The sequence below is a fragment of the Alexandromys fortis genome, unplaced genomic scaffold, assembly GCF_014885135.2.
Source record: "Alexandromys fortis isolate MF-2015 unplaced genomic scaffold, M_Fortis_MF-2015_v1.1 scaffold_86, whole genome shotgun sequence".
Classification (NCBI taxonomy): Eukaryota; Metazoa; Chordata; class Mammalia; order Rodentia; family Cricetidae; genus Alexandromys; species Alexandromys fortis.
In genome coordinates, this window is record NW_026067965.1 from 7,201,411 (window position 1) to 7,210,916 (window position 9,506).

The following is a 9,506-nucleotide window of genomic DNA, read 5'->3' on the forward strand; positions in this document are numbered from 1 at the left end:
TATAAAAGCATGGACAGTCACAACCTTCTAAATTTGATCATTTCCTAGTAAGGCTCCTGATTGACCCTCCTTCAGTATGAATTAGAAGACATAAAGACATTCCTACTACTCCAGCTCAGGCAGCAAATGGAAAGACTAGCACCCCAACATCCTTGTGGTTTGTTGAGAATAGCCAACAGTTTATGAGCATAGGCAAATGGCTGGGCAAGCACCAAACTGAAAATCTAAACAGAGGTTTAGTCTACTTAGCAAGCCTTATGGTGAAGTTCAAATTGAACTGCAAATTCAAATGAGTAGAAGGGGGGAAAAAAAAAACTCTACCAAGACTTCTCCTGCCGCCTTCTCCCAGGCAAGAGTAGACTGCAGACAGTGTCGGGTATTTAGTTGTTAGCTATAATTTCATGGGGGGCAGCTCCATCAATCTAGAGGGGGATTTGACTTAACAGGAGCAATTGATTTGCATTCAGTAGATGTAAGATAAAGTCTTGCAATCCTTAGATAGCAGAAGTTAAACTTAAAAGTTTGCTTAGGGCGTTAAAGGTTCTTGGACTAATTATATCCTAAACTTCCGGTTAAGGGAGGTAATTATAGGGAGAGCGGGAGAGTTAAAGTGCTCCGAATAGTTAGGGGGTGAATGCTCAGTTGTTTTTTATATTTTCTTGGTGGTTAACTATTTTAATCCTGTTACTTGGGAAACCAGTAAGTCAGGTGATGTAAAACTAAGTGTATATAGAAGAATAGAATAAGTGTGGCTATTATATAGACTTGTAGCTATAGAGACAGCCTTGATAACGCTATTTTTTTATTTTATTTATTTATTATGTATACAATATTCTGTCTGTGTGTGTGCCTGCAGCCAGAAGAGGGCACCAGACCTCTTTACAGATGGTTGTGAGCCACCATGTGGTTGCCGGGAATTGAACTCAGGACCTTTGGAAGAACAGGCAATGCTCAACCACTGAGCCATCTCTCCAGCCCAACACTATTGTTTTTTAATAGTTCGTAATAATTACTCTTTTTGGAAATAAAAAAAAAAACTGACAGTAGGGTAGAAGGCTAGTTGGATAGTTAATATTATGAGGCAATTTTTATTTCATATTTGTGAACAGGATGAAATAGATATGTTCTAGCTAGCTTTATATCAACTTGACACAAGCTAGAGTCATCAGAGAGAGGAGGGAGCCTCAACTGAGAAAATGACTCCATAAGATCGGACCACACGCAAGCCTATAGAGTATTTTTTTAATTAGTGATTACGTGACAAGGTCCAGCCCATTGGGGGTGGTGCCACCCCTGGGCTGGAGGTCCTGGGTTCTACAATAAACCAGGCTGAACAAGCCATAAGAAGCAAGCCAGTAAGGAGTGCCACTCCCCCAATGGCCACTGCATGATCAGCTCCTGCCCCCTGGTTCCTGCCCTGCTTGAGTTCCTGTCCTGGCTTCCTTCCATGATGAACTGCCAAGTGGAATCATAAGCCAAATCAACCTTTCCTCTCCGAGTTGCTTTGCTTATGGTGTTTCATCACAGCTATAGTAGCCCTAAGACAAGGCAGAAAGGAATTGACAGAGAAATAAATACTGCGGCTGTAAAGAAAGTGTAAATGACGAAATTTCATAGTGTCATAGTTGAACAATGAGGAAGAATAGTGTATATTCACCCCGTGTGATCAACAGATGAGTAAACCATGATTATTTTTTTTAAAAATATGGAACGCTTCATGAATTTGCGTGTCATCCTTGCACAGGGGCCATGCTAATCTTTGTATCATTCCAGTTTTAGTCTATGTGCTGCCGAAGCGAGCACGTAAGCCATGATTTTTCAGCCCCCATTTCGAACTAATATATTTTCAGAAGCAAGAATTAGTGTCATATTAGTATATTGGGAGATTTGGAATATAACATTCGATAAGGGGACAGTGTTTTGTCAAGTGAGGAGAACAAGGCCGGCTTGATGGGGAGCCCTTGAGTCACTTCAGGTACTCAGGAGTGAGATGGTGTTAATCTCAGCACCATTGCTAGGGAGACAGAGATGAAAGTGAAGAGCAGGTTGGCTGTATTGGGTTGAAAAAGTCACATACCTGACTTTTGGTAATTCAATATAATATCCAGTTAAAAAAATTATTGAGAGCCGGGCGGTGGTGGCGCACGCCTTTAATCCCAGCACTCGGGAGGCAGAGGCACTCTGTGAGTTCGAGACCAGCCTGGTTTACAAGAGCTAGTTCCAGGACAGGCTCCAAAACCACAGAGAAACCCTGTCTCGAATAACAAAAAAAAAAAAAAAAAAAAAAAAAATTATTGAGGTTGTTGCTTGAGTTAAAAAAAATACTTAGTTAAAGCCAGGCATGGCAATACACACCTTTAATCCCAACTATCTAGGGAGACAGAGGCTGGCAGATTTCTGTGAATTCAATATATAACTAAACGCATTCCTTTAATAAGTGTTCTGATTAATTCTAAAAGAACAGAACCTCAAAAACTAGGAGCGAACACACAAAAGTGTTCAAGAACCACGTGGCAAATGTCATTTGAACTTTTTATATTTCTTATTCAGAGATATTTGAATTCCGAAGTCCTGGTTCAACTCCTGTTATAGAAATAAGAGGGCTTAACCTCTATAATTTTCTCTATCAAAGTAACTCTTATCAGACGTATTTCTACAGGCATGGTAGAATAATTGCTATAAACATCAGAACTGAAACACGCCGTATACAGGATGCCGAGGTTACTAGAAGAAAATGTTTTCAGGGGAAATGTGTAAGTTGGCCATATCAGAAGTGTGGGTGCTGTTAGGTCTCAAACCCAAGACCAAAGGCCAAGGTGCCTGTTTAACAGATCAGAGCAGACCTGGCCAGCAAGTTCTCCCAGCCTCCCTCAGTCCCTACCTGTTACAGGGTCCTTCTGGCTGGCACGCCCTGCCCGCTACCCTAAACTTCTCCCCAGCCCAGGGGCTGGGCTGCTTTTCCTTGTATTACCAGTCCCTTGTATATCCTTTTTGCCCTTTATCCTCCCAGCCTCCTGCCTCCTAGTCTTCTGGCTCTTTCCTAACCCCCTGTCTTCCCATGGCCCAGCTCAGGGTCACGGCCACTCTGGACTCTCCCAGATGTCCCTGCCTCTAGCTGTGCCCTCCCTTTTAACTACAGTAAACCGTCTCCTCCACCATACCAAGGAGCAGTCAAGTCCTCCTTTTTGTTTCTTTTTTTTCCATCAGATGTGATGCTCAATTCATAGAGAGGGACTATTGAAACAGGCTTTTAATTGTGTATCTGTATTTCTGGCTGAAGGGAGAAATGAGAAACCCTGTCTTGAAAAAACCAAAAAATCAGAAAGAGAAAAAAAAATAAATGACTTAATAATGCAATTCGAGAATTTGGAAAAACGAGAACAAACCAAATCCAAACCCAGTTGATGACAAGAAATAAAAATTAAAATAAAAAAAAAGAAGTCAGAGAAGGAATCAATGAAATAGAAACAAAGACTCAATGAGTCTAAAAACTGGTTGAGAAGATAAAGAAGATTGATAATTCCTTGGTTCAACTAACCAAAAGAAAGAGAGGACCCAGATTGACAGAGTCAGAATTGAAAAGGAAACATTGCAACAGACACCAAAGAAATTCAGAATATTATAAAGGAATACTTTAAAAACCTGTGCTCCATTAAGCTGGGAAAAAAATGAATGAATTTCTAGATTCAGTCAAACCACCTAAATTAAACCAAGAAGTCAGCAACCTAAACAAATCCATAACAAATGAGGAGGTTCCTATAGTATTAGAAATCCTTCCAGCTTTAAAAAAAAAAAATCCCAGGGTCAGATAGAGTCATAATGGAATTCTACCAGATTTTTTAAAATAGATCTATAGCCAATCAGAAAAAAAAAAAAAAAAAAAAACACTTCTGAACTTCTTCTACCCAAACCAGTAAAGATACAACATCAAAAAAACAGAGAAGGGGCTGGAGAGATGGCTCAGTGGTTAAGAGCATTGCCTGCTCTTCCAAAGGTCCTGAGTTCAATTCCCGGCAACCACATGGTGGCTCACAACCATCTGTAATGAGATCTGGTGCCCTCTTCTGGCCTGCAGACATACACACAGACAGAATATTGTATACATAATAAATAGATAAAATAAATAAAATATTTAAAAAAAAACAGAGAAAACTACAGGCCACTATACCTGATGACCATAGACTGTCCCAAAAATAAAGTGGAGGTTGCTGGCTAAGACAACAGTGTCGATCTCATGGAGCCTGTGGTCCAACCATAGAAGGGTGATCTCCGAGACTTTCAGACTGTGGATAAACCCACATTTTAACGACATTTTAAAGGGCTGCTTGTTTGTAAAATGGGATTTTAATGGCAATGATTTAAAACTACTGACCTATTATTTATATCTGAATCTGGTGGCAGAGGTAGGTAGTCCCACTAAGCACGTGCGTGGCTCGTGAGATCCCAGGATGGTTTGACTTGAGCAAGGGTTTAAGGTTTCTCTAGACCCACCTGGAAAGGCCAGTGGACTGGATCCTTGGGGTTGCTGGGTGAGGTCACAGGACACAACCATCACGTTTCACTAAGGCCCAGATCACCGTGAGCCCCTTTGCTCCAGGGACAAAGCATCGGGAAGGACATTACCAGCCATAAAAGCTGTTAGTGTCTGAGAACCAGGGAACCCCTGGCTGGACGGCCCCTGTCTGGGATGAAACGCGTGTCCCTTTCATCTGCTGCTCTGTTTTCAGACGGATTCATAACTAAGCCAGGAAGCGAGTGCTGTGAAGGAATGCTGAGGCTTGCTCGCCAGACGGAAGGCGCTGACTCAGACTGCCGGGTCTGAAGAGCTGTTTTCTGCAGGTTAGGTGCTAACGTTGTCTCTTGTAGCATAATACAGGTAATTTTTCTTGTATTTAATTTTTTCCTTTTTTGAAACTGCTTTGCTATGTCTCCCCAGCTTTTCGCCATGGCCACCTTCTTGCCTCTGCTTCTTGAGTCCTGGAGGTATTGGAGCAGACCAGCTGGCTTGATTCAAAATATGCAATTTTTTTAAGTAAAACTTTTTAGTACAATAGGGCATCTCCATGTGTTTAACTATTTCAGTCACACTTCGCTAAAAGCAAGAAAATTTTCACATAGAACCATATTGCATTTATCAAAGGCAGGAAAATGGGCTGGGGAGACTTGTTTGAACCCCAAATCAGGGACACGCTCTGAAACTCCGGTCCTTTCCACAGGGCACCAGACCAAGAGACAGAAATCGTCTTCAGTACCGTGACAGTTCAGGACTGGCCTCTAGAGGGCAGCATCGCCTCACTCCTAACTCGGGCCTTTCCTGGGTGTGGCTGCACTTAGCGCCCCAGGCTTTGCAGACAGTTGGAGCAGCTTTCAACAAACTGCGCTTTCCTCGGGGGTGACAGCTGCACTCCCAGCTGCTTCCACCGCTGTGGTTAATCTTTTCCGTCTCTGCCACCCCAGATCAGACATGCCGTTCTGCCTTACGGTTGGGGGTTGCCTCCTTAGACAGCTCTGGGTCTGAGAACCTTGGCCATACTCTGTGTATTCTGAGTTTGATTGCATTAGAAAAAGGTACAAGTTTTCTCTTCATCTAATTTTAAGCTTGTGAAGGGAAACAGGTGTGTTTCGAGCCATCATTGTCTCTGCTAGATGGCCTCCTACCCTCAAAACAGCAGGTAGCTTGGGACAGACAGGGCCTGTTTGTTGATGTTGGGGGGCAGGACAAGGGATAGGAGTGTGGACCCAGTGGCTGTCTCATCCCTAGGAGTTCCTCCAGATACCCCATTGTTCCTCAGTCCTCAGCAGCACAGAGATTCCCAAGTGCCCTTCTGTTGAGACCCCTTCCCAACATCCTGCTTATCGCAGAGATCAATCAGGGTCTCATTGATCTCATTGTTCAGGGACTGGAACAGCTGGTACGTCCTCTATGGCCTTTTCAAAGCTGAAGGGCTAAGAGGAAAATCAAATCCAGATGTGGAGCATATACCAGGTGTCTCAGCTGCTTGGATCCCTTTAACCTAGGGGGCCTAAGACCTGCTAGTACAGCATAGATAGGCCTTGTCTCAAATAAATAGACAAACAAATGATCAACCAAGCACAGCGTCAGAGGCAGTTAAGATTGGGGAGACTTCAGAGCTGATCTTTCTCCTTTAGAAAACCCCATGCCTTGGGGGTAACCAGGCTGATGAGGTCACAGTGTGAACACAGTACAGCTCTAAGGAAGGGCTGGATGGGTATTTTCTGTCACTCTTGGTAATGCTCAGCATCCTGCGGTCCTGTGCAAACCACTGATGAGAACAGGGGGGATGAGGATGCTGCCTGGGTAAGGCATGTGGCTCTTCAGCCCCTGGTTTCCCTTGTGACTCCTTGATCTTGCACTCACGCTTCCCCGGGGGGGTTTTCAAGCATCCCCACATCTCTCCTTCTATTAGATAAGGCACAGCGTGTGGTAGCAGCTGAGCATCCCGCCCAGAGCTACAGTTCCCAGGAGGAGAGAGGAGGAGACTGAAGGTCTCTGGCATCACATTCTGTCCTGTCTTCTGTATTTTGCCGCACGGCCACAAATGTTGTCTTTCTGCAGAGCTGGAAGACAGAGACCTTGGGTACCATGGATGTCTACCATATCCCTGAGACCTTGTCTTTAAAAGCAGATGGCCACACCATGGCCCCATGGTCTCCAGGCTGCTGTCGGTTACTTAGACGGTAACTATGAACCAGCAACCCACATCTGCAGATGTAAGAGTCGCAGGCCTCCAGCTTCCTCCCAGGTTTGTTGGATCACATGGCTCTGGTTTACTGGGCTCTCTCTGTGCAAGCATTGCTATTCTGTCATGAGACCTGTATGCTCAGAGCTGGTTCTGTTGGGGAACTGCTACCAAAGTATGAAGGGGCTTCATTTCCTCTGAGCTCAAAGGCAGATTTTCTGCTTGTTGAAATGTAGAAAGTCCTCCTTAAAACTCATGGAGACAAGATTTCATGACCATAAGGAAGGCACAAAACCTCCAGGGGCCCCACAGCACCAAGGGCACTGTGTCAGTCGTCTCTGTCCCATGCACAAGGCTGCACTTGACTATGAAGGCCACCATCTCTCTCTCTGGAGGCGCTCTTCTCATGGACAGAATGTGCCTTCCTGCACACTAAGCATCCACGCTCCCCGATTATAGGAGGCAGGCACATGCGGGGTCAACAGACTCACGGGTTTGGGACATGATTTAGGATGTCCAAGTAGTGTCCTCAGAGCCTCCTAGAAAAGTCTGGAAAAGGGACTCAATGGGGTCCCACTTCTCTCTCAAACTGTCAGTTAGACGCTGGCTCACCTGACTTCTCTCACAGACTTCCAGGCTTTTGCTCCTTATGCAGGCGTCTGATGCAGCAAACAACCCCCCGGTTACAGTTTCCTTATCCTGCTACAGGGCTCTGGTCCATGGCCCAGTGCTCCTGGTCTGCCCTGCCCCCTCATCACTATGGATCCTCCCCTCTCAAGATCCATCTTCACACAATGATCCACATCTTCCCGGGTCCTTCACTCACAGTGACCTCCTAAGATGGCTGCTCTTTTCCCAGCTTCTTCCCTTCCTCCATTCTTCCCAGATCCAGAAGGTCGAGCTGTTGCTCCTTCCGGTTTACCACCTCTCCTGACATCCTTCCCGTTCTGACTCCTTCTGCCAGATACCCACAGTCCTTTGAGACACAATACGGATCCTCCCTCTGTCTTCTATAGGGCCCCCATCTCTGGTCACCCACCTCCTCTCTCTGGCTCCTGATTCTCCTCCTCCCCGTTCCTGGTCAGTCTCTCAGGTTCATTCTGTAACCGCCCATTTTCAGCCCTCTAATAACTAGCTTTCAGATGTTTCTCTAGGGTCACCTGATGGCAGTCACATGATCCACCACAGTTGATCAGGTTAACTCTCCTCCTGCTCCATAAAGTCAACCAGAACAATCCTTTCTTAGATTCTGGGGACAGAGCCTACGTCCCTTATCATCTCTGTCAGGAAGTAGCCAATGAGAGAATATTTTGCCTCTCTTCTTTTTTTATCTGTCTCTGGGACCTGAAGGGTTAATGACCTAAGAGTCTCAGGTAAATTGAGAAACTCTGGGCAGGAACATTAACTGCACTGGTAACACCAGTGTGCTGTCAGGGACCAGGATGCTGCCCTCTGTTGGGACCTACGGCTTTGAGACTGATCTATAGATGAAGTCTTCATCCCTTTTCTGTCACGTAAAACCCCAAGGCCCAGCACCATGTGTCCAGTCTCCCTTCCCTCAGGGAGGCTATGGCCCTTCAGTTGTCCTGATTAAAGAGCAATTCCGCTTCTGGGAAGAAAAAAAAATGTCTGTTACTGGGTCCCATCGCAGACCCACTGAAGCAGGGGTGCTGAGGTAGGGGCTTCAGCTTTAATGTTCTTCAAAGCTCCTCACTGCGATCTAAGGCTCAAGCAGAGGGAGAAGCTTCATGGTAAACTCTAAAAGGACAAGCAGGTGTGACTCGGATGGTGGAAGCCACACCAGGTCTGACTGGAATGCGAGAGCTTTGTACGTGGTTACAGGCAGTCCTGATTCTTTATTCTTCCCTATTTGGAGACAGTGAAAGCAAATGTTGGTTCGTGAGACTCATGAAGAACAGTGTGTGCGCACGTGTGCATGTTCAGGTGTACAGATAGGTGGAGGTCAGAGGTCAGCCGTAGGTCTTTTCTTCCTTTACTCTCCACATTCGTTCTCTTCACACGAGGTCTCTCACTGAAACCGGAACTCAACCATTTGTCCAGGTTGACTGACCTCCAGCTCCCGGCATCAACTTGTCTCGAAGGCTGCGTGATAGATACGTGCCCCCCCCCCACCGTGCCATGCATTGACGTGGCTGCTGGAATCTGAACTAATATACTCATTTTACCCACCAAGCCATCGCTCCAGCCAGAGATCCATGTTTGCTGTTTCCTTAGTGTTGCTGCAGACAACAGCGACAAAAGGGAAGCCATTATTTTGCCAGGCAGACGGCCTTGTGTCCAGTACTGGACCGTGGGAGGTCTTGGGCTACCTCCTTGACAAAGACCTTGCGTTCTCATCCCTCACCCTGTCTCTCCTGTTCTACTACAGCGAACTTTGACCCCAAGTTCCCACTGGTGTTTAAAGGAAGTCAAAATATTGCAACAAAGTGCAGAAGGACTTGGGCAAGGATGTCCGTGATCACCCTCCTTAAACCCTGACACACAGAGCCAGAAATAGGAGTCTACCCTATGGGCACACACCAGGAGGCTGTGGCAGGGTCCCTGTATTTGGCCAAAGCATCACACGGATAACAAGGATGACTCACCATCGGAACACACTTTCCGAGCACCAGGCCCTGCCGGTGGGGGCTTTGCATGTCCTGAGTCAGCGGTGTGTTTCTTCATCCACGAGGCAGTATCTCCACTGTCGTCCAGGCTGGTCTCGAACTGTCAATCCTCTGATTTTCCTACCTCAGCTCCCTAGGTGCCAGGATCACAGGCCTGGGCAACCACAACCATCCCAGG

General features: G+C 45.9%; 1 non-coding gene across 1 annotated transcript; it reads right to left on the bottom strand.

The window, feature by feature from the left end:
* Positions 1-1,699: 1,699 nt before the first annotated feature.
* LOC126508743 (U6 spliceosomal RNA) lies at positions 1,700-1,803 on the bottom strand. The gene has a single exon (XR_007593956.1). It is a non-coding gene; the product is annotated as a U6 spliceosomal RNA (small nuclear RNA).
* Between the last annotated feature and the right edge of the window lie 7,703 nt (positions 1,804-9,506).